Source organism: Mus musculus, chromosome 3 (genome assembly GCF_000001635.26).
Source record: "Mus musculus strain C57BL/6J chromosome 3, GRCm38.p6 C57BL/6J".
NCBI lineage: Eukaryota > Metazoa > Chordata > Mammalia > Rodentia > Muridae > Mus > Mus musculus.
Window position 1 is genome coordinate 53701048 of NC_000069.6, and position 26827 is coordinate 53727874.

Sequence of the window (26827 nt, forward strand, 5' to 3'; positions counted from 1 at the left end):
TTTTAAGATTTGTTAGACACAGACAATAACTAGCTCAAGAGAGAAAGATTGATGTCTTTTCTCTTTAGATTTATTATATTTTAAGCGTATGAGCAGTTTGTTTCTGTGTATGTCTGTCTGTGGACCACGAGTGTGAAGTGACCATTGAAGCCAGAACAGCGCATCGGATCCCCTGGAACTGGAGCTATGGATGGTGGTGAATAACCCCATGGGTGCTGGGAACAGAGTCTGCATCTCTGGAAGAGCAGCCAGTGCTCTTAACTGCTGGGCTATCATAATAACCTCACCTATTTTTTTTTTTTACAGAATAGACGTTGCTACGTGTTTCAGCCTGGCCTTAAATTTGTGATCCTCTTGCCTTGGCCTCTTCCTGAATGCTGGGATTTTAGGAGTATATCATTACCTTTGGCTTGCTTCTTGTTGTTTATGGCAGAAAATTGATGAAGGAAAACTATATCAGGCCAAATTAAAAAACAAAAGCAGTCTTTATAGATGAAGCTGGTGTCTCCAGATTCCAGCTTCACCATGAGTTCTAACCCAGAAATAATGGCTCATAATGATCTGGTTTAGTCCTAGCAGTAGAAATTTATTCCAGTCACATAATCTGAAATTTTACATGAGTTCCCTGTGGCTCAGACTAGTATTGAACCCTTGACCCTCCTGTCTCAGCTCCACGTGCTGGCGTTATAGGGGTTGCACCGTCATACCCAACTCCAACTATCTCTTAAAGGTCTTTTCTTACCTCTTGGACCTGGGAGATAGCTCAGTGGGTAAAGGTGCTTGCTTCCAAGCCTGAAGACTTGAGTTAGATCCCTGGGGCCCTCATGGTGTGAGGCAAGCACAGGTCTTGCAGCATGTTCTTTCACTCTACCAGGGCTTTAGTCTGTGGTTATTATGAAAAAAAGAATTTTAATGACATTTGTGCATTTTTTTTGGTGAACACTTATTTTCTTTGTATTTAGAAGAGAGTTTTTGTTTTTGGATAGAGGCTATTGTGATAAAATTTAACACATACTTCTTGGTGCCTCTGCTGGTAAGGTAGCTTGATCTGAGAGGCCTCAGGCCAAAGGTCAGGGATTCACACCCAGCATCAGTGTTCCTGCTCATTCTCGAGGCTACACTCTGTGCTCCCTCTGAAAGTTGCATATTGACTGAGACACTGGGCTGGGCTGGAAGACTCTTTTGCATGGGTGCTGTTCAGTTTAGGGTCTTGCAACCTGACATTTAGAAGACACTGAGCCATAGTTTACAAAACCTCCTCTGGATGCCAAAATCAGAAATCCTACTTTCATGGATTCTTCTAAGTAGAGTCACAATTATTCTAGCAGGTCAGAAGGAAGTCTGGAAAGCATAGCTAAAGCCCTTTGCTAGCTACTGGAGCCGTGTACATACAGGAATGTTTTAACTCTGTGTTTACTTAATTTGTGTGTTTGAACACAAAGAGTGAGCCATGTTTGATAGACAGACCTGCACGCTGGTTATTATGCTACTCTCTGCTTTTCTATCAGTGGTGCTTAGGGTAATGCGTTGTGTGCATTAAGGCTATCCAGCAACTGTCTGCTCAATTCAACGGCAAACATTTTTTGCCGTTGTTTGTCAGGAAGTGTCAGCTGTGGCTGGTCAGAGGACTGACAGATGCCTGGAACGCGTGCCAGTATCAAATATCTGAATGCATTTGGGAGAGGGGTGCTTCAAGTGTCACATGTCAGGTGCAAATAGATTGCAAAGACAGTCCAAAATAGTTTAGAAAATCTGTTTTCTTCACCAACTCTCCATGTCAGGAAAAAAAAAAAAACAAAACATGAAAATTCATAACAGTGGAAAATCTACAATAGCGAAGTGATTTCCATGAGATTGAAGCTGGAATGCTTAGGGTGAAAGCACTGTATTGTGGGTAATTTATTCAACTATCTCATTAGCAAATACAATACAAATGCAAAAGAGAAAGATCTCTCATGGTACAATTTATAAAGCAGTAGTAGTGTGAATTGAAAACAGAACGATCTGTCCTTAATTATTTATTATTAATTACCACCCCCAAAATTTATTTCACTCCAACCTGAAGTCTTGGGCACAGAATGAGTGCAGCCAGTGGAAAAAATGAAGAGAGAAGGTGAAGAGAAGAGGGGAGTGCAAGGTCCATGCATTTGCTCAGCAGAAGAGAAAGGAGGCCAGATCGATGTGTGACAAGAGCTTCAAGTTGCAGAGTGGGCAGAACACCAGAATCAGCATATGGCTGGCCCTGGCCAGATTACAGGCAAGCCTCTCTGTGTCCAGACTTAGCGTCTGTCACAAATGGCTCTGTGACCCCGGCACAAAGGTGACACTCTCACAGACTGGCCTCTGGAAACATCGCTGATCATGCATACCTCATGTGAGAACATCAGAGTTGGAACACAGCTTGAATGGCTGTGTGGGTGGACGGAGGAGTCCACATGCCGGGAGGACGATGACGCTCTTCACCTGAACTCGGGTACTTTAGGTTTGAAGTTACTGCCTAGCATTGTGGGTAAGACTCAAACGCCACGTGCTTTCGCTGCAACCTCAGAGCTGATTTTTAAGACAAGAGAGGAGTTTTGAGGCTGAAGAGTTTGGGAAGGGCTACCCTCAAACCCTGATTCCAAACGCTGAGGGTGTGTGTGTGTGTGTGTGTGTGTGTGTGTGTGTGTGTGTGTAAACACAGCCATTGAGGGACCGGCTTTCTGTCCTGGCTGAGGAGGAAGAAGAGGCAGAACCCTAAGATACTACAAAAGTACACAGCCACTGAACATTTAGCGTAAGCTTGATTCGTTTGTACTTGGAGCACTGGCAAAGCTTTCCAACCCTGGCTAGTAACTACTGCAGGGAGTCTCTTGGTGTCTTACCTGCCTGTTTCTTATATCATGTATCTCTAACGGGAAACGAAACCTTTTTTCTTAGCCCTACTTATGGATACTCATGGATACTACGCTATAACATTAAAAGCTTCAGTTATAGAGCTCTTAAGCTTTCTCTATGGGTTTATTTGTATTAAGCTGAAATCTTTTAGGCAACAAAAATAATTATAAGTTGTTAACATAGTATAATTTAATTTTTGCAATGGGTTGATCAAACAAATATCTATCATCTATCTGTCTGTCTGTTTGTCTGTTTATTATCTGTCTGTCTGTCTATCCATCAAGAGGGAAAGGGAGATGGAGAGAATTATTATTATTATGCATTATTCTCCTTGGAGATTTATATTTTTCATTAATTTTGTTCATTAGAAAACTTAATGTCTACATATACCTGATTTATTTTTCATTTTAGGTCAAGGATATTTATTAAATCCAGGAGTTTTACTTTGAAACTATTATTTTTGAAAGTGCCCAGTATTTATAATACAATATATACTATACAGGTAACAGCTTCCTCCTTGCTTCCTTCACAGTCCAGTATGGGAGGCAAGAGCTAGCCCACTTGCTTTCCTTCAGGTGACAGCTCTGCCCCCTTCTGTGTCTCTTAACTCTCTGGGCTCTCAGGTATCTTGTTGGCTGTAGATCTACAATCTTCATTGCTCTAGCATCAGATGGCATCATATGCTCCACACCTTTTTACAATTTGAGAACATGTTGTACCATGGACTAAGCTGTGTTTCCTCAAAGTTCTTGGGTTGAGACTTGGAGGAGGAGTTTTTAACAATATAGCTAAAGTTAAAAGAGGTCGGGTTGTAAGGACATGTCCCTAGACCAACAGGAATGGAGATAAGGCCATCTGAGAGAAGACACCAATTGTCTATGAGCCAAGGGGGCAACCTCAGGGACTCCTGCTCACTTCTAGAACTGTGATGCTCAACCCCTGTTAAGTCACCCAACGTGTGCTTTCTAATATAGCATCCGAACAACCAGTCACTTAGATACATACCTGTCATTTTATCATAAAGGTACTGGAATCTCCTTCTACAGCTTCCAAATTCATCTTTCTGTTTGGTCTCAGTATCACTACCCCAGTGCAATTCTTTCTCTAGCCAAACACCCACCTAACCAATGGCTGCTTCCCAGAAGATTTTATATATATATATATATACATATATATTATATATGTATATATAATATATATGTGTGTGTCTGTATGTATAGTGGGATATGTATATCCCAACCAATGGCTGCTTTCCAGAAATAATATATATTATATATGTATATATATTTCATCATGTGAATTACAATTTAAATGTTTTAATGACTATACAAACATTTAGACAAATCTTAAACTACCAAATGTAAGAATTGACCTGAGGACTCACTGCCTGCCTACCCACCTAGTGTCACCCCCACCATGGCTACCCATCATAAATATGTCTCATGTCCCACGCTGTTAGAATGGCTGGAAATTCTTGAGCACAATTGCTCTTTCTGACCTAGTTTTTATCTTCTATGCAGTGAGCACCCCATCCTTTTGACTCTCCTGTACTAGTCCTATGCTCAGCTTAGAAGCTGAAGCCTGCAATGGCAGCTCTAACTGAGTTCCAGCTCCCGGGTTTTAATTCAGGTCTTCTTGGTGAGATTCATAGCACCCTGTTCTGAAAACTCGAATACTTACCACTCATTATGTTTATCTGCTGTCCTCAATGCTACTGTGACTTTCCTAAGGACAGTTTTGACCTCTCAGAATCAATGCAGATGAATACATCTTTGCCTTCCTGCAGGAAGGACCTGGTTTATCTCCATATCTGTAACTTCCCAACAAACGGTAGAAAATTAATTACAAAACGGAAATAGACAAGGCTCTGTGGCATTACCGGAATGAGTCCATTCAAACGTCTAGCGCGTTCCCTGCCAGGTGGTCTTTAGTCGGATTCCAGAAGCTGAACAAGAGATGTACCACCACCTGTTTTTCTTGGAGCCTAACGGTTCGTGTTTATGTTGAAAGTTACTACATCAGTTTCTTTGAAGAAGCTAAATTCCACTGGTGCATCTCATTAGGCAACTACAGGGCTGCTGTCGGTGTCTTTAAAGAAGGTGGTGGGTGGCATCTATTGTTAGTCAACATATCCTCTGCCACCACCAGCTCAGAAATGATGACAGTGTCTAGACCACCTGGGTTTAGTAGTTACGCTCAACTCCTAGAGTAGACAGAACTAAGAAGGAAAAATAAATCAGTGAGCCAAAGGCATGGATTCAGGCCAAAGGAACAAATATTAGAAACAGGTGTGAGATGTTTCCTGGGGAAAATCAAACCTTGATTCTCCATCTGGCAGTGGACTGTGCTGTTTTCTCCCAGAATTCGCCTCCTTAAAACATTTTAACAAAGGAGTTAATTATAAACGTCGTTTCACTTCAAGCCAATGTTTCCCCAGCCCATACGTCTGCATAAAACACTTGGATAATTATAAACTTTGTACAGTACAAGGTTTTATTTCCCTTTCACTGCCCAATGGTATCACATCCTTCCTACAGAGCTTAGACTTGAGGTGCATTTTAGTGTGGGAAGCATATGATGTATGTATTACATTACCCTTTTACATGCAAAATATGACTTCTACTGACTCCTATACAAAGCTCACAATCTGTACTCAAGTTTACAGCGACATGGCAGAACACAGCATGGCAATGCTTAGGTTTGTGTATTTTAATAACTGCCTCATTCAGGAAAGTATTTGTCCCTGTGGCTGGGAAAGTTCCTTACTAATATTTTGAATTACAACACATATCCTTTAAACATTTAATTTATTATATATTGTAGATGGAAAAGGATGATAAAATCATGTTTTAAATAGTTATTTTGATGGCCACATGGCAACACAAATCTCTTCTCTCTTCTTTACTAGATTATAAGTTTTTCAATGTTGCCTGCTTAAAAACATTCTGCAAAATATACGTATAACTAAGATAAAATATATATATATATATTTTTATCTGGGGTGGGGCTCATTGGTAGAGTACTTGTGTATAATATGCAAAGTCATTGAATTTGACCCTTAGCTCTGCGGAACGAAAACCTTTTCGGGGAACACTACTGGGAACAGCCAGGGTAAATTATAATGAATCAGAGAAATTAATACTAGCTCAAGGAACATTCATATCCAATCTTGACACCGTAGGCTTTTAAAAGTACACTTCCAAACATGGACTGGTTAATAAATTAAATTGTAGTAAGCTGGGCAGCCATCTCACATCCTTAGTTTTTCTCCTTGGCTTAACTTATAAAGCCCAGTGACATATTTCCTGGATCCCTCACAGGATCCTCACAGTGGAGGTCACTTTCAGTGGTTGGTATAAAGTGACCTCATTCCATGAGTCTGGCCCTGCAGTGTTTGTTAGCCGTTTTCTTGTCTGCATTCCAAAAGCCTGCACTTGTAGACCCTTATCACAAGTTACAGGGAGCAAAGGCTCAGAGCTTCCCATGCTTGCTTTGGGAAGCTTGCTCCTGGCCACTGCCTTTAATTCCCCAAGCGCAACATTTGGTTGCATTTTTCTGAATTTTGCTTTCCAGCTCTCGGGTGGGGGGTGGAGGGGTGCTAAGATGAATTCATGACAGTAGAAAGAGGCACCCGTGTATGGCGTGCTCCCATAATCCTTACATTCCCACCCTTGCCTGTTAGGCTTTATGTCTTCCTGACCAGTCCTCATGTTTCGGCTGCCAAAACAAGGGTACACGTCAATTATTACTGGTTTTCTGATGAAAATATTTGAAGCAATATGTCAACACATTCTTGGAAGACCATGCTGTGATTAAGAGTACAATGCCCTGGAAGAGGGTGGAGGTTTCTTGTTTTGTATAGTGGATGTTGGGAGCCCATTAGGAAAACGACCGAGAGGGGGTCTTGCTGATTCTGCCTGTAAAGATGGTCTTGAAACTTACTCAACTAGAATACTGCTGTGACAAATGCATATCAGAAGCTGTACCCATGATGCCTTAGTAATATGGTTGCCTAAATAAGACCTGGATAAGGACATCAACGGACATGTTAATGTGGAAGAGGGAAATCTCACAGGGTGAAGAAGGGCTAAACAAAGAACTACCAGCAATAAACAATTACTGAAAGAGGAAAAACTTTGTCATCCCCAGGTGTGAATTGATTGTCTAGCACCAAGTGATTAGTCCTAATAAACACACAGGCAACATGAAGCAGATTCAGCAGGTTGTATTTATATATATATTGTGTGTGTGTGTGTGTGTGTGTGTGTGTGTGTGTGTGTGTGTAATAATACAAATCAAAAGAGAGAGACCATGAATTTGAGAGACAACAAAGGGTTGGAGGGAGTAAAGAGAGGAGGGAATGATGTAATTATATTTTAATTCTAAAACCGCAAAAAATAAAAATAATATAGATGAAGAAAAATGAAATACACATTAAAAGTGAGAAACTGGGAAGCAAACAATGGATGAAGTGGGGGCTATGGCCCAAAGACACTTCGAAATAAATGTTTTTCCTTCCCTTCTGGAGCAGTTTGAAGTAGCGTCTCTCATACAAGAGAACATACAACAATACTAAGAACTTGTCAGACGACCCTGCGTGCTTTCAAAGGTAGGGGAATGACTTTCTTTTACAGGTAAAATGTCTCCTCCATGTGGTTTGAGATCTTAAGGAAGCTCTTTTTTTTTTAATTAGGTATTTTCCTCATTTACATTTTCAATGCTATCCCAAAGGTCCCCCATACCCACCCCCCCAATCCCCTACCCACCCACTCCCCCTTTTTGGCCCTGGCATTCCCCTGTACTGGGGCATATAAAGTTTGCAAGTCCAATGGGCCTCTCTTTGCAGTGATGGCCGATTAGGCCATCTTTTGATACATATGCAGCTAAAGACAAGAGCTCCCGGATACTGGTTAGTTCATATTGTTGTTCCACCTATAGGGTTGCAGTTCCCCTTAGCTCCTTGGGTAATTTCTCTAGCTCCTCCATTAGGGGCCGTGTGTGACCCATCCAATAGCTGACTGTGATCATCCACTTCTGTGTTTGCTAGGCCCCGGCATAGTCTCACAAGAGAGAGCTATAACTGGGTCCTTTCAGCGAAATCTTGCTAGTGTATGCAATGGTGTCAGCATTTGGAAGCTGATTATGGGATGAATCCCTGCATATGGCAGTCACTAGATGGTCCATCCTTTCATCACAGCTCCAAATTTTGTCTCTGTAACTCCTTCTATGGGTGTTTTGTTCCCATTTCTAAGAAAGGGTAAAGTGTCCACACTTTGGTCTTCGTTCCTCTTGAATTTCATGCGTTTGGTAAGTTGTATCTTATATCTTGGGTATCCTAAGTTTCTGGGCTATTATCCACTTATCAGTGAGTACATATTGTGCGAGTTCTTAAGGAAGCTCTTAAATATTGCCACGATGATGTGAAATGAGACGACCTTCCCAGTACCTGTCCACCGCTGTTTTCTGCCTAAATGATGTTCACCCTGGTGGCAGGCTCCAAATCAAGGTAGTAACTACTCTATTCTAGTTAGTTATTATTGATAGTCAGAGTCGATAGTGTTATTTTTTCAATCACAAGCTTTATTTACAACTGTCTCTGTGTATTCTAAACTATAACATGGTAAACTAACTTTAACTAGCTCTCCTGATTTCAGGGACTTAGGGTGTAAATATTCCCAACTCAGTTCTGAATATTCTTTATAACTCTGATGCAAGATTATTTTTACATGAAATTAAACACAAAGCTGTATTAGGCAGAAAACTATAATGTCTTTCACTGTGCCTCTTATTCTTCTCCTCCTTCTCCTCCTCTTTCCTCTCTTCCTCCTCCCTTTTTTCTGCTGCTTCTTAATCTTTCTCCTTCTCTTTCCTTCCTTCCTTCCTTCCTTCCTTCCTTCCTTCCTTCCTTCCTTTCTTCCTTCCTTCCCTCATTCCTTCCTTCCTTCTCTTTCCTTCCTTCCTTCCTTCCTTCCTTCCTTCCTTCCTTCCTTCCTTCCTTTCTTTCTTTCTTTCTTTCTTTCTTTCTTTCTTTCTTTCTTTCTTTCTTTCTTTCTTTTCCTCTACTTATTTTTGCTTTGTCTTTTGCCTGGAACGTCACTATCTGAAGTTGACAATCATTCTCTCTCTGTCATATCCTCTGGCCATCACCCAGTCCTTTCTGACCATTACATTGAAAACTCCTTCTCATACATGTCTCTGATCAAATCTAAATGATAGCACGATGATAATTCATGGCCTTGTAAAACAGTAATATATTTGCTTAAGAAGAGGACCCGAAAAGAGGCAAGTAGATGTCTAATGAATACATCATACAGTCAGAAGTACTAAGATAATGTTATTAATAAATGCAAAGCTAGCAAATGTTTCACAGAGAAAATTGTCAAACTCATGTCTTCTACAGGGTGAAAGATCAAAAATATCAATGATTGCTTTAAAATAATAATAAAGAGAAAAAGGCCAAGAATTTGAGAAAAGTGGGCAGGCAAGTGTGTGTGTGGATGAAAAAGAAGAGGGAATTATGTAACTATATTTTAATTAAAACTATTTTTTAAAAAAAAGGTCATTTGTATTGCAATAGGAGATTATTATTTTGTTTTCTGTGTTTCTATAAGCTAATTTCTACCCCCAACAGAGTTATAAAGTAGCCAAATAGCAAAATGTCTATGCCTCCTTAAGTGAATCTAAAAATAGAGGAAGACTGCAGCCTTCCCTTTTCGACATCAGATCCTCTCTGCAGTAATGCTCAGACACACACCCCAGCCCTCTGGACTCCTGATGGACACATACCTTCCCCCAGGGGTTGATTCCCAGACAGCAGATATGTACCCAGAGAATGGATAGAGTGGGTGTTTGAAGACCAATGGTTCTCAACTTTCCAATGCTGTCACCCTTGTGTCCTGGTGACCCCAACCACAGTTATTTTTGCTGCTACTTCATAACTGCAATTTTGTTACTGTTATGCATCTTAGTGTAAATCTCTGCTATGCAAACCCTGTGAAAGAATGTCGATCCAGACCTCGGAGCACATGACCACTTGTGCAGGTCTATTGTGATGTGGCCTGATGCCTCACGGTTAAACCTGCCACTGTTTGCATTGGTGTTTCTTTACTGTGATTCTTTGCCACAACAGAATTTCTATTTAGTCAAGAATTTTTACCTGTCCTGTGCACATCTGAAGGTCTGGCTTCCACGATTCATGGAAGATGCCCATAAAATAGGGCTGAATTTTAGTATCCATTACTTAGGGACATAATACTCACAAGCCGATGTCAGGAAAGAGATGGAGCCGAGAATTCCAGAGCACATCATTGAAATTCTGGAGAGTAGATTTCTTTTAGACGTAAAAAATTAATTTATAACTCAATATTCAGTATAGTTACAGACAACATATTTTAAAAGCAGCTTTCTGGAGGTATATATGTCATATAATCTGCCCATTAAAAGCCCACTCTTCAAAAGATTTCCGTATGTTCATGAATATGTGCAGCCGCCGCTAGTCAGGTTTAGGACCATGCAAATGCTTTTAAATAGACTTTTAAAACAACTGAAATATGGACTCTAACAGTTCTACAATTTAATATATTGCTAAACCATGCCATTTTGGAGAAAAAATTAGACTTATTTGCTTGTGTAATTGTTGCTAGAGGCTTAAGATTTGCAATTCAGGTTTTTTCATTGATGTTTCTAAATAATAACGACTGCATGGAAGGAAAGAGGCTCCCGGAGCGGTAGTTGACCCAATTTGAAGTGTTTTACAGCTTGCTGTGGTTGTGGGGCCCTTAAACTCATCTTTTCTGCTTGCATCTTCCGGATGCTGTTTAAGGGGCCGCAAGGTGGGATAGTGGATACTATTTTAGTACCCTTAAATTTTCTATGATTGTTTACTCCAAACAAAATAAGAAATGGAAATTATCCTTTGTCAATTTGACTTTTACTTTTATAACTTTTAAATTGCACATCTGAACAAGGAAAATTCAATGAATACCTTTACTTCTGGATGTACTCTTGTCCCTCAGGCAACACCCTTCATATGTTGAACAAGTGACTATTGTTATTTCAGAAAACCCTAGGTACCAGGCAGTTTTAAAATAGGTACTGCATTTTTTTTTAGTTCTTTGGGAAAGTGTATTCTTGACCTGTGTGTAGTTTGCTTTAAAAAGGTGGACTCCAGAAAATCAAATAACCCCATTAAAAATGGGGCTCAGAGCTGAACAAAGAATTCTCACCTGAGGAATACCAAATGGCAGAGAAGCACCTGAAAAAATGTTCAACATCCTTAATCATCAGGGAAATGCAAATCAAAACAACCCTGAGATTCCACTTCACTCCAGTCAGAATGGCTAAGATCAAAAACTCAGGTGACAGCAGATGCTGGCGAGGATGTGGAGAAAGGGGAACACTCCTCCATTGTTGGTGGGATTGCAAACTTGTACAACCACTCTGGAAATCAGTCTGGCGGTTCCTCAGAAAATTGGACATAGTACTACCGGAGGATCCCGCAATACCTCTCCTGGGCATATATCCAGAAGATGTCCCAACCGGTAAGAAGAACACGTGCTCCACTATGTTCATAGCAGCCTTATTTATAATAGCCAGAAGCTGGAAAGAACCCAGATGCCCCTCAACAGAGGAATGGATACAGAAAATGTGGTACATTTACACAATGGAATACTACTCAGCTATTAAAAAAATGAATTTATGAAATTCCTAGGCAAATGGATGGACCTGGAGGGTATCATCCTGAGTGAAGTAACCCAATCACAAAGGAACTCGCACAATATGTACTCACTGATAAGTGGATAATAGCCCAGAAACTTAGGATACCCAAGATATAAGATACAACTTACCAAACGCATGAAATTCAAGAATGAAGACCAAAGTGTGGACACTTTACCCTTTCTTAGAAATGGGAACAAAACACCCATAGAAGGAGTTACAGAGACAAAATTTGGAGCTGTGACGAAAGGATGGACCATCTAGTGATTGCCATATGCAGGGATCCATCCCATAATCAGCTTCCAAATGCTGACACCATTGCATACACTAGCAAGATTTCGCTGAAAGGACCCAGATATAGCTCTCTCTTGTGAGACTATGCCGGGGCCTAGCAAACACAGAAGTGGATGATCACAGTCAGCTATTGGATGGGTCACACACGGCTCCTAATGGAGGAGCTAGAGAAATTACCCAAGGAGCTAAAGGGAACTGCAACCCTATAGGTGGAACAACAATATGAACTAACCAGTACCCCAGAGCTCTTGTCTTTAGCTGCATATGTATCAAAAGATGGCCTAGTCGGCCATCACTGCAAAGAGAGGCCCATTGGACTTGCAAACTTTATATGCCCCAGTACAGGGGAATGCCAGGGCCAAAAAGGGGGAGTGGGTGGGTAGGGGATTGGGGGGGGGTTGGGTATGGGGGACCTTTGGGATAGCATTGAAAATGTAAATGAAGAAAATACCTAATTAAAAAAAAAAAAGAAAAAAAAAGAACTCAAAAAAAAAATGTGAAAACCAAACCCACTACACAGAAGTTTATGGGGAAGAGGGTTTGTGGATAGATGAGGCAAGCATCCCTGGAGAGATATGCACGGCCCTCACTGCAGTCAGTTTTAAAGGAACATCCAGGCCGTTAAACAGACTTTTAGACAATTCCATGATTATGAAGTCTACATGGATGGAATTTAATGAATGCTTCCATCTTAGACTTTATGTATATGAGCAACAAAAATCTTAAACTAGTTAAAGGTATCTACAACAAGTGTCATTTTTCATTAAAAAGCAATAAAATCATAAAAAAAGGACAATGAAAAATGTAAATTGGTGTTAATGTGTCACCCAGTCAGGTCCCCAACAAGTTATTTCAAAGACAGGAGGGCTGACACACGCTGTCGTTTGTGGCTTCTTGTTTCAAACGCAAGTCTGAGCAAAGCCTATTTTGACAGAATGTTTTGAAACACGGTGTTCCCAAGTAGAACCCTAAATCCACCCATTATGTGGGTGTGTAAATCTAAATAACTGGGGGCTGCTCAGACTTAGCCTGTAATGGTCACAGAGCAAATGAAGACCAAATAATCTGAAGACAAATATGGAAAGAGCGTTCTTCCTTCTGCATATCTATGGAAGGATTTAAAAATTGGCAGAGTGATAAAGGAGTCAGGCAATTATACAATTAGGAGGAATTTCACTTGGTTCGTGGACTCACGTCTTTTGTCAGACTTGAGTAACATTTCAACCTCACCTGGAAGGTATCTCTCCACAACCTACCCAGCTTTAACACTGCCTTGATTTAGGATTTCCCAAGCACTCCGGTATACAGCATAAGTTCTTTGTCCTCGTGAGCTCTCAGCAGTGTGAAGAATACGCCCCTCACACACTTCAAAATCACCTCCTCTTTGTCTTTATTATAAAGCCCCTGAATACAGACAGTGCTGACCAAAGCCTTTTTCTTGTTTCTTTGTACATATTTAAATTGAGTAGACATCTTATGCAATCTGAATGAACTCATACATAAGGCAGGGCTCTCTCTCTGCAAACCAAGGATATATTTGAGCACATATAAATGAGTGAGACTCATTCATATTTATTGGATACCGGAGAAGCGTTAGCCTCTGTTTGCTTGTTTTCTAAGTAGTGTAGAGCCATTGGATCAGATGTCAAGGATGACGAATGAGTGAAAAAGTGAAAACTGCTAACTTCTTCAGGACCATCCCTTAGCTAGGGCTCTAGCCCAGGTGTGGTCGCCTTTCCCTCTCTATTTTAATCAAGCATATGCATATGTATTTAATACTTTTTATTTAATTGCATGACTGTTTTGCCTACACTTATGTACATGTACCATGCATGTGCAGTGCTCATGGAAGACAGATTCCTTGGAACTGGAGTTATGAGTTACTAGGTAAGCCTGAGAACTGAAATCAGGTCTTCTGGAAGAGTAGCCAGTGACCTTAACCACCAGGTCATCTTTCTAGGTACTTATGAAAATATTTTCATACTGTCTGGTTATATACTTTTTCACCTGATCGATAAGACCTCATTATATGAAATTTTTATTCCAAGAAATTCTAAGTTTAACCTACAATAAACTGACAAAACTGGGAATAAACTAAAAAAAAAAAAAAACCCAAACAATAAAAAAGCAGAATATTATTTTATTCTAAACAATTTGGCTTTTTTTTTTTTTTTTTTTTTTTTTTCCATTTTTTTTTTTAATTAGGTATTTAGCTCATTTACATTTCCAATGCTATACCAAAAGTCCCCCTTACCCACCCACCCCCACTCCCCTACCCACCCACTCCCCCCCTTTGGCCCTGGCGTTCCCCTGTACCGGGGCACACAAAGTCTGCGTGTCCAATGGGCCTCTCTTTCCAGTGATGGCCGAATAGGCCATCTTTTGATACATATGCAGCTAGAGTCAAGAGCTCAGGGGTACTGGTTAGTTCATAATGTTGTTCCACCTATAGGGTTGAAGATCCCTTTAGCTCCTTGGGTACTTTCTCTAGCTCCTCCATTGGGAGCCCTGTGATCCATCCATTAGCTGACTGTGAGCATCCACTTCTGTGTTTGCTAGGCCCCGGCATAGTCTCACAAGAGACAGCTACATCTGGGTCCTTTCGATAAAATCTTGCTAGTGTATGCAATGGTGTCAGCATTTGGAAGCTGATTATGGGGTGGATCCCTGGATATGGCAGTCTCTACATGGTCCATCCTTTCATCTCAGCTCCATACTTTGTTTCTGTAACTCCTTCCATGGGTGTTTTGTTCCCACTTCTAAGGAGGGGCATAGTGTCCACACTTCAGTCTTCATTTTTCTTGAGTTTCATGTGTTTAGGAAATTGTATCTTATATCGTGGGTATCCTAGGTTTTGGGCTAGTATCCACTTATCAGTGAGTACATATTGTGTGAGTTCCTTTGTGATTGTGTTACCTCACTCAGGATGATGCTCTCCAGGTCCATCCATTTGGCTAGGAATTTCATAAATTCATTCTTTTTAATAGCTGAGTAGTACTCCATTGTGTAGATGTACCACATTTTCTGTATCCATTCCTCTGTTGAGGGGCATCTGGGTTCCTTCCAGTTTCTGGCTATTATAAATAAGGCTGCTATGAACATAGTGGAGCATGTGTCCTTCTTACCAGTTGGGGCTTCTTCTGGATATATGCCCAGGAGAGGTATTGCTGGATCCTCCGGTAGTACTATGTCCAATTTTCTGAGGAACTGCCAGACTGATTTCCAGAGTGGTTGTACAAGCCTGCAATCCCACCAACAATGGAGGAGTGTTCCTCTTTCTCCACATCCTCGCCAGCATCTGCTGTCACCTGAATTTTTGATCTTAGCCATTCTGACTGGTGTGAGGTGGAATCTCAGGGTTGTTTTGATTTGCATTTCCCTGATGATTAAGGATGTTGAACATTTTTTCAGGTGCTTCTCTGCCATTCGGTATTCCTCAGGTGAGAATTCTTTGTTCAGTTCTGAGCCCCATTTTTTAAGGGGGTTATTTGATTTTCTGAGGTCCACCTTCTTGAGTTCATTATATATGTTGGATATTAGTCCCCTATCTGATTTAGGATAGGTAAAGATCCTTTCCCAGTCTGTTGGTGGTCTTTTTGTCTTATAGACAGTGTCTTTTGCCTTGCAGAAACTTTGGAGTTTCATTAGGTCCCATTTGTCAATTCTCGATCTTACAGCACAAGCCATTGCTGTTCTGTTCAGGAATTTTTCCCCTGTGCCCATATCTTCAAGGCTTTTCCCCACTTTCTCCTCTATAAGTTTCAGTGTCTCTGGTTTTATGTGAAGTTCCTTGATCCACTTAGATTTGACCTTAGTACAAGGAGATAAGTATGGATCGATTCGCATTCTTCTACATGATAACAACCAGTTGTGCCAGCACCAATTGTTGAAAATGCTGTCTTTCTTCCACTGGATGGTTTTGGCTCCCTTGTCGAAGATCAAGTGACCATAGGTGTGTGGGTTCATTTCTGGGTCTTCAATTCTATTCCATTGGTCCACTTGTCTGTCTCTATACCAGTACCATGCAGTTTTTATCACAATTGCTCTGTAGTAAAGCTTTAGGTCAGGCATGGTGATTCCACCAGAGGTTCTTTTATCCTTGAGAAGAGTTTTTGCTATCCTCGGTTTTTTGTTATTCCAGATGAATTTGCAAATTGCTCCTTCTAATTCGTTGAAGAATTGAGTTGGAATTTTAATGGGGATTGCATTGAATCTGTAGATTGCTTTTGGCAAGATAGCCATTTTTACAATGTTGGTCCTGCCAATCCATGAGCATGGGAGATCTTTCCATCTTCTGAGATCTTCTTTAATTTCTTTCTTCAGGGACTTGAAGTTTTTATCATACAGATCTTTCACTTCCTTCGTTAGAGTCACGCCGAGATATTTTATATTATTTGTGGCTATTGAGAAGGGTGTTGTTTCCCTAATTTCTTTCTCAGCCTGTTTATTCTTTGTGTAGAGAAAGGCCATTGACTTGTTTGAGTTAATTTTATATCCAGCTACTTCACCGAAGCTGTTTATCAGGTTTAGGAGTTCTCTGTTGGAATTTTTAGGGTCACTTATATATACTATCATATCATCTGCAAAAAGTGATATTTTGACTTCCTCTTTTCCAATTTGTATCCCCTTGATCTCCTTTTGTTGTCGAATTGCTCTGGCTAATACTTCAAGTACTATGTTGAAAAGGTAGGGAGAAAGTGGGCAGCCTTGTCTAGTCCCTGATTTTAGTGGGATTGCTTCCAGCTTCTCTCCATTTACTTTGATGTTGGCTACTGGTTTGCTGTAGATTGCTTTTATCATGTTTAGGTATTGGCCTTGAATTCCTGATCTTTCCAGAACTTTTATCATGAATGGGTGTTGGATCTTGTCAAATGCTTTTTCTGCATCTAACGAGATGATCATGTGGTTTTTGTCTTTGAGTTTGTTTATATAATGGATTACATTGATGGATTTTCGTATATTAAACCATCCCTGCATCCCTGGAATAAAACCTACTTGGTCAGGATGGATGATTGCTTTAATGTGTTCTTGGATTCGGTTAGCGAGAATTTTATTAAGAATTTTTGCATCGATGTTCATAAGAGAAATTGGTCTGAAGTTCTCTATCTTTGTTGGATCTTTCTGTGGTTTAGGTATCAGAGTAATAGTGGCTTCATAAAATGAGTTGGGTAGAATACCTTCTACTTCTATCTTGTGAAAAAGTTTGTGCAGAACTGGAGTTAGATCTTCTTTGAAGGTCTGATAGAACTCTGCACTAAACCCGTCTGGTCCTGGGCTTTTTTTGGCTGGGAGACTATTAATAACTGCTTCTATTTCTTTAGGGGATATGGGACTGTTTAGAAGGTCAACTTGATCCTGATTCAACTTTGGTACCTGGTATCTGTCCAGAAATTTGTCCATTTCGTCCAGGTTTTCCAGTTTTGTTGAGTATAGCCTTTTGTAGAAGGATCTGATTGTGTTTTGGATTTCTTCAGGATCTGTTGTTATGTCTCCCTTTTCATTTCTGATTTTGTTAATTAGGATTTTGTCCCTGTGCCCTTTAGTGAGTCTAGCTAAGGGTTTATCTATCTTGTTGATTTTCTCAAAGAACCAACTCCTCGTTTGGTTAATTCTTTGAATAGTTCTTCTTGTTTCCACTTGGTTGATTTCACCCCTGAGTTTGATTATTTCCTGCCGTCTACTCCTCTTGGGTGAATTTGCTTCCTTTTTTTCTAGAGCTTTTAGATGTGTTGTCAAGCTGCTAGTATGTGCTCTCTCCCGTTTTTTCTTGAAGGCACTCATAGCTATGAGTTTCCCTCTTAGAAATGCTTTCATTGTGTCCCAAAGGTTTGGGTACGTTGTGGCTTCATTTTCATTAAACTCTAAAAAGTCTTTAATTTCTTTCTTTATTCCTTCCTTGACCAAGGTATCATTGAGAAGAGTGTTGTTCAGTTTCCATGTGAATGTTGGCTTTCTGTTATTTATTTTGTTATTGAAGATCAGCCTTAGTGCATGGTGATCTGATAGGATACATGGGACAATTTCAATATTTTTGAATCTGTTGAGGCCTGATTTGTGACCTATTATGTGGTCAATTTTGGAGAAGGTACCATGAGGTGCTGAGAAGAAGGTATATCCTTTTGTTTTAGGATAAAATGTTCTGTAGATATCTGTCAGATCCATTTGTTTCATCACTTCTGTTAGTTTCAGTGTGTCCCTGTTTAGTTTCTGTTTCCATGATCTGTCCATTGGTGAAAGTGGTGTGTTGAAGTCTCCCACTATTATTGTGTGAGGCGCAATGTGTGCTTTGAGCTTTACTAAAGTTTCTTTAGTGAATGTGGCTGCTCTTGTATTTGGAGCATAGATATTCAGAATTGAGAGTTCCTCTTGGAGGATTTTACCTTTGATGAGAATGAAGTGTCCCTCCTTGTCTTTTTTGATGACTTTGGGTTGGAAGTCAATCTTATCAGATATTAGGATGGCTACTCCTGCTTGTTTCTTCATACCATTTGCTTGGAAAATTGTTTTCCAGCCTTTCATTCTGAGGTAGTGTCTATCTTTTTCTCTGAGATGAGTTTCCTGTAAGCAGCAAAATGTTGGGTCTTGTTTGTGTAGCCAGTTTGTTAGTCTATATCTTTTTATTGGCGAGTTGAGACCATTGATGTTAAGAGATATTAAGGAAAAGTAATTGTTGCTTCCTGTTATTTTAGTTGTTAAAGGTGGCATTCTGTTCTTGTGGCTGTCTTCTTTTAGGTTTGTTGAGGGATTACCTTCTTGTTTTTTCTAGGGCGTTGTTCCCGTTCTTGTATTGGTTTTTTTCTGTTATTATCCTTTGAAGGGCTGGATTCGTGGAGAGATAATGCGTGAATTTGGTTTTGTCGTGGAATACTTTGGTTTCTCCCTCTATGATAATTGAGAGTTTGGCTGGGTATAGTAGCCTGGGCTGCAGTTTGTGTTCTCTTAGTGTCTGTATAACATCTGTCCAGGCTCTTCTGGCTTTCATAGTCTCTGGTGAAAAATCTGGTGTAATTCTGATAGGCTTGCCTTTATATGTTACTTGACCTTTTTCCCTTACTGCTTTTAGTATTCTATCTTTATTTAGTGCATTTGATGTTCTGATTATTATGTGTCGGGAGGAATTTCTTTTCTGGTCCAGTCTATTTGGAGTTCTGTAGGCTTCTTGTATGTTCATATGCATCTCATTCTTTAGATTTGGGAAGTTTTCTTCAATAATTTTGTTGAAGATGTTTGCTGGACCTTTGAGTTGAAAATCTTCATTCTCATCCACTCCTATTATCCGTACGTTTGGTCTTCTTATTGTGTCCTGGATTTCCTGGATATTTTGAGTTAGGATCTTTTTGCATTTTCCATTTTCTTTGATTGTTGTGCCGATGTTCTCTATGGAATCTTCTGCACCTGAGATTCTCTCTTCCATCTCTTGTATTCTGTTGCTGATGCTCAAATCTATGGTTCCAGATTTCTTTCCTAGGGTTTCTATCTCTAGTGTTGCCTCGCTTTGAGTTTTCTTTATTGTGTCTACTTCCCTTTTTAGGTCTAGTATGGTTTTGTTCATTTCCATCACCTGTTTGTATGTTTTTTCCTCTTTTTCTGTAAGGACTTCTACCTGTTTGATTGTGTTTTCCTGTTTTTCTTTAAGGACTTGTAACTCTTTAGCAGTGTTCTCCTGTATTTCTTTAAGTGATTTATTAAAGTCCTTCTTGATGTCCTCTACCATCATCATGAGATATGCTTTTAAATCTAGGTCTAGGTTCTCAGGTGTGTTGGGGTTCCCTGGACTGGGCGAAGTGGGTGTGCTGGGTTCTGGTGATGGTGAGTGGTCTTGGTTCCTGTTAGTAAGATTCCTCCGTTTACCTTTCGCCATCTGGTAATCTCTGGAGTTAGTAGTTATAGTTGACTCTGTTTAGAGATTGTTCTTCTGGTGATTCTGTTACCGTCTATCAGCAGACCTGGGAGACAGATTCTCTCCTCTGAGTTTCAGTGCTCAGAGCACTCTCTGCTGGCAAGCTCTCTTACAGGGAAGGTGCGCAGATATCTTGTATTTGGACCTCCTCCTGGCCGAAGAAGAAGGCCCAAAACAGGACCTTTCTCAGACAGTGTGTTGCTTTGGCAGTTCCCAGGTGGTACAGACTCTCACCTAAGCAGACTAAATTCCTAAGTTCCTTGGAGTCCCGGGACCAAGATGGCGACCGCTGCTGCTGTGGCTTAGGCCGCCTCCCCAGCCGGGTGGGCACCTGTCCTCCGGTCCGGAAGGTGGCCGGCTGTCCCCGGCCCACACAGGGTGCTGCCTCAGCGCCTCTGTGCTTCTGCCTGTTCCAGAAGCTGTCAGGTTCTCTGGCGCACCCTCTCACCTGTTCAGACTAATTTCCTAAGTTCGGCGGGTCTCGGACCAAGATGGCGACCGCTGCTGCTGTGGCTTAGGCCGCCTCCCCAGCTGGGCGGGCACCTGTCCTCCGGTCCGGACGGTGGCTGGCTGTCCCCGGCCCACAAAGGGTGCTGCCTCAGCGCCTCTGTGCTTCCGCCTGTTCCAGAAGCTGTCAGGTTCTCTGGCGCACCCTCTCACCTGTTCAGACTAATTTCCTAAGTTCGGCGGGTCCCGGACCAAGATGGCGACCGCTGCTGCTGTGGCTTAGGTCGCCTCCCCAGCCGGGCGGGCACCTGTCCTCCGGTCCGGAAGGTGGCCGGCTGTCCCCGGCCCACACAGGGTGCTGCCTCAGCCCCTCTGTGCTTCTGCCTGTTCCAGAGGCTGTCAGGTTCTCTGGCGCACCCTCTCACCTGTTCAGACTAATTTCCTAAGTTCGGCGGGTCCCGGACCAAGATGGCGACCGCTGCTGCTGTGGCTTAGGCCGCCTCCCCAGCCGGGTGGGCACCTGTCCTCCGGTCCGGAAGGTGGCCGGCTGTCCCCGGCCCACACAGGGTGCTGCCTCAGCGCCTCTGTGCTTCTGCCTGTTCCAGAAGCTGTCAGGTTCTCTGGCGCACCCTCTCACCTGTTCAGACTAATTTCCTAAGTTCGGCGGGTCTCGGACCAAGAACAATTTGGCTTCTTAACATGTCCCTTGAATCTTACATGAAGATAGAAATCAGTTGAAACTGTTTCCAAATGTGGGCAGACAAGTGACAGTTTGAAAAACTCATTTAATTTCTTTTAAAGCATTTTTTTAATGTGTATGGGCATCTTTCCTATAGGTGTGTATGTGCACCACATTTATACAGTGTCTGAAGAAGCCAGGAGAGGGTCTTGGATCCCCTAGTATTGTAGTTACAGATGGTTAGGAGCCACCATGTTGGTGCTGGAAATTGCACCTAGGTCCTCCGAAAGAGCAGCCAGTGCTCATAACCCCTGTGCCCATCTCCTAGCACCAGCAAGTGCCACACTATATGGAGTACTAACAACTTTTAAAATATTTTTCCTTGGAGTGTATTGTTTAGATGCATGTTATCCACTTCTCTGAGAGCCCTCTCTGTCTATGCAGGACAAGAGAATATAAACTTCCCCAGCCTGACCACAAGGTGATCTCTGCCAGGCCTCCCTGGACTTCATTAGTCAGAGGAACTTTTTATTGAAGCATTTTCTGAGGCAACTCTGACTTTTTAAAGATATTTAAAAATTAGATTTGGACGTTGAAATAAACTTTATTATTGGGGCTTTAGGCCTGAAATTTCCACGCAGAGTTCAACTCAAATACCAGAGCCTTATTATACAGATGTAACTCTCCTTTCAAATGATATTTGAATAGAATCCTCCTCATTGTGAATGTTGGTTTCTACGCAGACTCTCCAGCTACTTCTGCTGCTTTGTGCATTATACGGTTTCGTGTTCCCTCACCAGCCCGGTAATCTTCTTGTGTTTATATTCCTATTTGATCAGTTTCTTTCCTAAAGTATCATGTTTAGCAGAAAAGGTAATAAACAGCTCAGATGAATTCCAAAGGTTTCTGAGTAGAGGGGACATGTCCTTCATACGCTCAAATGAAAACCTGTAGTTTGTTACAGAGCTGTTTAACGGTGGAGAGTTTGCGTGGGAAGCCACATGTGCCGTTGCAGAGTGGCACTGACTACTGCTGGCCACCACGCATAAGTTTGGACAAACAACCAATGTGTACATATGCAGTAAAGTTTTTTGCAAAGACACTGCCTGGCCCGGGCATGATAATGAGGTTCTGTAAGGTACTGAGAGTATAACCAATCAGATGTGAGACATGCAAATGAGGTATGATAATGAGGTTCTGTAAGGTACTGAGAGAGAGTAACCAATCGGATGTGAGACATGCAAATGAGGTATGATAATGAGGCTCTGTGAGGTACTGAGAGAGAGTAGCCAATCAGATGAGGAACATGCAAATGAGGCGTAGTGCATAACCAATCTGGGTGTAAGACACGCCTCTCCTAGGCCTATAAAAGCAGCACCAGTTCTGGGCTCGGGGTCTTTTCGCCTCTACAATCAAGCTCTCCCAATAAACGTGTGCAGAAGGATCCTGTTGCAGCGTCGTTCTTCCTGGCCAGTCGAGCGCGCGCAAGAAGTTTGCATCTCGGTTTCCATCTATGCAAGTCCTTCTCTTTCATCACTATTTCAGGCATGGCTTGTGATGGTAGGGTCTTTATAACTGAGAAAACAACCACCACAGGGATGCAACAGTCTCCTCAAGCTGAAATTGGAGGTGGGGAACTGCAGCTTACCATCCCACTGCCTACAGGAACCAATCGTTCTCTCCTGTTAGCTGGGATGCCACAATGTGAGAGGCAACCTTAAATGAATCTTTAACCTCGCCTTAGGGAGCTCCTGAGAGTGGGAGACTTCAGGCTTCAGAGCTTGACTCCCTGTACAAGACACTGCAGAATGGGAGGGGGGAAACTGGTTTCTAGAAGGGAACTAAGAACTCTAGTGTAACGTCCTTCTCTAACACGGGTTGAGACGTGGCCCCTTCCAAAGTGAAGATAGTCAAATAACACTGGTAAGGACTGAGCCAAAGTCACTGGGACGGTGTCGGACCTGTTGTCTCCTCCTTCAGGCCACCACATCTGCATCAATCCACACTAAGGTTGGCTTAGGCACGTTTGGCTTTTTGTACACTTCTTAGTGAGTTATAGATTAGTATTTAGACCTTGTAACATCAAAACAATGATTTGTATTGAGAGATTTAGTAAAAAATGCACTGTAACCAAAGCTCACTATGATATTTGGAAATAGTTCATATTGTGAATTATTATAATTTCCAAATAGAATACATTATTATAGGTGATAGCACATGGCTAACGGACTTTTATTGTGGTAGAAGGAAAAATTCTTACTAGCTTTACAACCCCCTCGTCCCCCCAGATGGGAGATACTTTTGAAAACAGTCATTTATTTATTGTGGGTTTGGGGTGAGCATGCACTGGGGTGAGCATGCATGTGCCACAATGCTCAGCAGCTCAGAGAACGGCTGGCAGGAGGGGCCTCTCTCCTCCTACTGTGTGGGTTCTGGGAATTGAATTGAAGTCATCTGGCTTGATGTCAAGTTCTTTTGCCTGCTGAGCTATCTCTCTCTTGCCCATTGGAAGATTTCTTTAAAAGGTATTTTGGTCCAGGGAATTAAAACTTGGTTATCAGACCTGGGTCATTCCCTTCACCAGACTGCCTCATACACAGAGCTTTTAGCGTAGCTCCTTCTCTTGCAACACAGGGAATGAGGAGCAAGTTCAGTTTCGTGTTAATTATTGGCTCCTGTCTCCTTAAATTCATGTAAGGGAGTGAAGCAGACTCTGCTAAAGAGTGAGATGCAGATGAGAAGGAACCCACGGCAAGTCCTCATGTACTCCCTAAGTGCAGGCAGATAGACTTGAGAGTCTTTGTGGAGAATGGAAGTGTGGGAGCGGGTATGGACGCAAGTTCAGAGGGAAGACTCTTGGTGGGCTTGGTTGTCTTTCTGACTCTGTTCCCTCACCAGGCTTTCCACACTCATTAACACATTTTCAAAGGCACTCTGAAAATTATATAATATCAGTATGGAGAAAACTATGATGTGTATTGGACATTTCATAATGAAAGGGCATCACCAGCAGACTTTGAATGTTCCAAAGAAGGAAGGTAGGATGGTAATTGTAGAAGACACTGGACAAATCATGAGAAACTGACCTGCAGGGAGTGATTGCAACACGGAGGGAAGAGGAGGTAGGAGAAAGAAGTCAACCTATACACAGTGGGAGGTCATATTCCAGAAAATAAAATAGTCAGTTACGACGGTGTCTCAGTACACAGGAGACAGGGGTGAGACTAGACATACTATCTAATCTAATTGTGAAGAGCTCAATAGTGAGCATGACCCACTCTTATAACAAATGCCCCGTTCCTAAGCCAGGGCCTTGAGATGCGGGTGTGGGTGCTGGCAGGGACAAGGGCTCTTTACTCTTTATGGAGATGGCATTAATGCAACAAAATACTAAGAAGTAGATAATGCTGGAATGTGACTACAGACGAGACAAGTAGAACTGACTAGGGTCCAAGTGTCCACAAAGGGGAAGGGATCAAAGGCAGTTCTGAGGTTCACTCTCTGAAGAAACTTAGGCAGAGACATCCTGATTCGTAGGAGACAAAGGCTTGGAGGACTGATGTGAGAGTCCCGCAGATGCAGGAGTTGTGTTTCGTGAACTGTTCTACCATCAGCATGGCACACATGCTTCTTTTTTCCTTTAACAGAAGCAGCACGGAAATGCACAAGGAGCAGAGGAAGGGTGTGGTCCATCCCGGACAGGCTGAGGTAGGTTTCTAGCCTTGAATCTTCCACAATGGACTTTCATTATTCTCAGGATTTTGACTTCATTATGTCAACTCTATAGGTAGCTAATAGTTAGCCCCATCTCTTTTGCCAGAATATAAACCCTCGGGGGGTGAGGAGGAGTCAAAGTCTATATCTGATTTATGACCATAGGCATACAAACATTAGGAACAAATATCTAGAACGTAGTTGAAAGACTGAGTTTGAGGTTTCGAGAGGCCTACGTTGTGTCTCAGACTTAGTTGTGCTGAACTAATGGTTAGTCTATTTGTTGTGCCTCATGCTTGCCCTTGCTAATTTAGCAATCGCCTTTGCACTTCACTGTCAACTCGTGTAGGACATGTACAATAGGCGGTGGGCTCTGCTGAGGACTGTTATCTTAGAGTCAGAATCAACAGTCTACATGTCCTGTTGAAATCTCTAAGCAAATCGGCCTTGTGGCGGTTACTTAAAAAGGTGGTCTCTTCCTCCTGTAAAACAGTTCCTTAGGAGATCTTGAGAGGTGACTAACTAAAACGCAGCACAGCTGGGTGTGGTGGCTCACAACTCTAATCCCAGCACTGGGGAGGCAGAGGCAGGTGGATCTCTGAGTTCAAGGCCAGACTGGTCTTCAGAGCAAGTTTCAAGGGCTACACAGGGGAATCCTGTCTAGAAAAACCAAACCAAACCAACCCCCCAACAACAACAACAACAAAAACAAAACAGAACAGAACAAAACAAAAAACAAAAACAAAACAAAACCACTGTAAAACATACAGCACTGCACACACTTGTGCTTTTTTTTTTTTTTTTTTTTTTTGGTTTTTCGAGACAGGGTTTCTCTGTATAGCCCTGGCTGTCCTGGAGCTCACTTTGTAGACCAGGCTGGCCTCGAACTCAGAAATCCGCCTGCCTCTGCCTCCCGAGTACTGGGATTAAAGGCGTGCGCCACCATGCCCGGCTTGAGCTTGTGCTTTTCGATAAACTTTGCTGACGACCTGTCACAACACCTTAGGATCCTGGTTAGCAAGGTGAGTTTGAGAAAGGCCATGACTTCCCTCTGCCTGCCTGAAACATTAGCCCAAGGACAGAGTTGCCTGGAAATGGACAAGGGAAAACTTAGTTTGTAAATCTAGTGAGCTGATGAAGTCTGTCCTAATGTGTTCAAACCCTGAAGGCAAAACCCTGCCCGCACCTGGAGATCACGTCTACTATGTGATTCTCACGGAATGACACAGCCTCAGTCAGTCTCAGACCATTTTGTTTCTTTTTTAACTTTTTTACTTATTCACTTTAAATACAGCTTACCGCTCCTCCCCTCCCAGTCCCCCCACCCCATACACGTCCCCCCAGTCCATCCCCCATCCCCCTTCTCCTCATGGAGGGTCTCCTCCCATCCCCACTCTCCACCCCCCACCCCACACCCCCATATCAAGTCTCTTCAAGGTTAGGCACTTCGTCTGCCACTGAGGCCAGACAAGGCAGCCCAGCTAGAAGAACATATCCCACGGACAGGCAACAGCTTTTGGGATAGCCCCTGCTCCAGTTGTTCAGGACTCAGATGAAGACCAAGCTGCACACCTGCTACATGTGCGGAGAAGCCTAGGCCCAGCCCGTGTATGTTCTTTGGTTGGTGGTTCAGACTCTGAGAACCCCAAGGATCCAGGTTAGTTGACTGTTGATCTTCCTGTGGAGTTCGTTTCCGCTTCGGCCCCGCATGCTCATGTTTCTTACGGAGTCAGCTTTAGAGTGCTCTCAGAATTTTATAGACTAGCCGCCGTTTCACAGTTCAACTAGGTGCATTACTCTGAACAACTGATACACGTTAATTAATGACCTCTGCACGAAGATTTGTAGTTAGCCTGGCTATACACTCCACAGATGTGTGTAGGGTCTGAGCCTCCCCCCCCCCCGGTCTCTCCTTCCACAGTTGTGAAACTGGTGCTCTGACCCGAGGCATTTTCCGGTGTTACTCTCTGAGACATCTCCCCCTTCTCTTAATAAACCTCGGTACTTCATGTCCAGTTTGTGGGTGTGCTTTCTAGCACACTAACTAGTGTAAATAACACTCAGAAACAGCTCAGGGGAGAGAATGTGTCCTGAAATGCTTCCTGTGGTTGGAAAGTCTGCTTCTAAAAGAGTGCTGGGCTGGGGATGGCTCAGTGCTTTCAGTGCCAGCTCCTCTTAAAAAGGACCTGGACTCTGCTCCA

At 42.2% G+C, this 26827-nt stretch overlaps 1 long non-coding RNA gene across 9 annotated transcripts in view; it reads left to right on the plus strand.

Annotated features, from left to right (window-relative positions):
* Positions 1-1994: 1994 nt before the first annotated feature.
* Gm30735 overlaps positions 1995-26827 on the plus strand; it is a 34725-nt gene continuing 9892 nt past the window's right edge. The window contains exons 1-4 of one of the 9 annotated variants that reach the window (XR_867288.2): positions 1995-2509; positions 7409-7486; positions 24560-24620; positions 26054-26283. This is a non-coding gene — a long non-coding RNA (predicted gene, 30735). Of the gene's footprint in view, positions 2510-7408; positions 7487-23869; positions 24621-26053; positions 26284-26827 lie in introns of those variants that run through there. The other 8 variants (XR_003954476.1, XR_867289.2, XR_867287.2 and 5 more) reach the window with 8 other exon arrangements.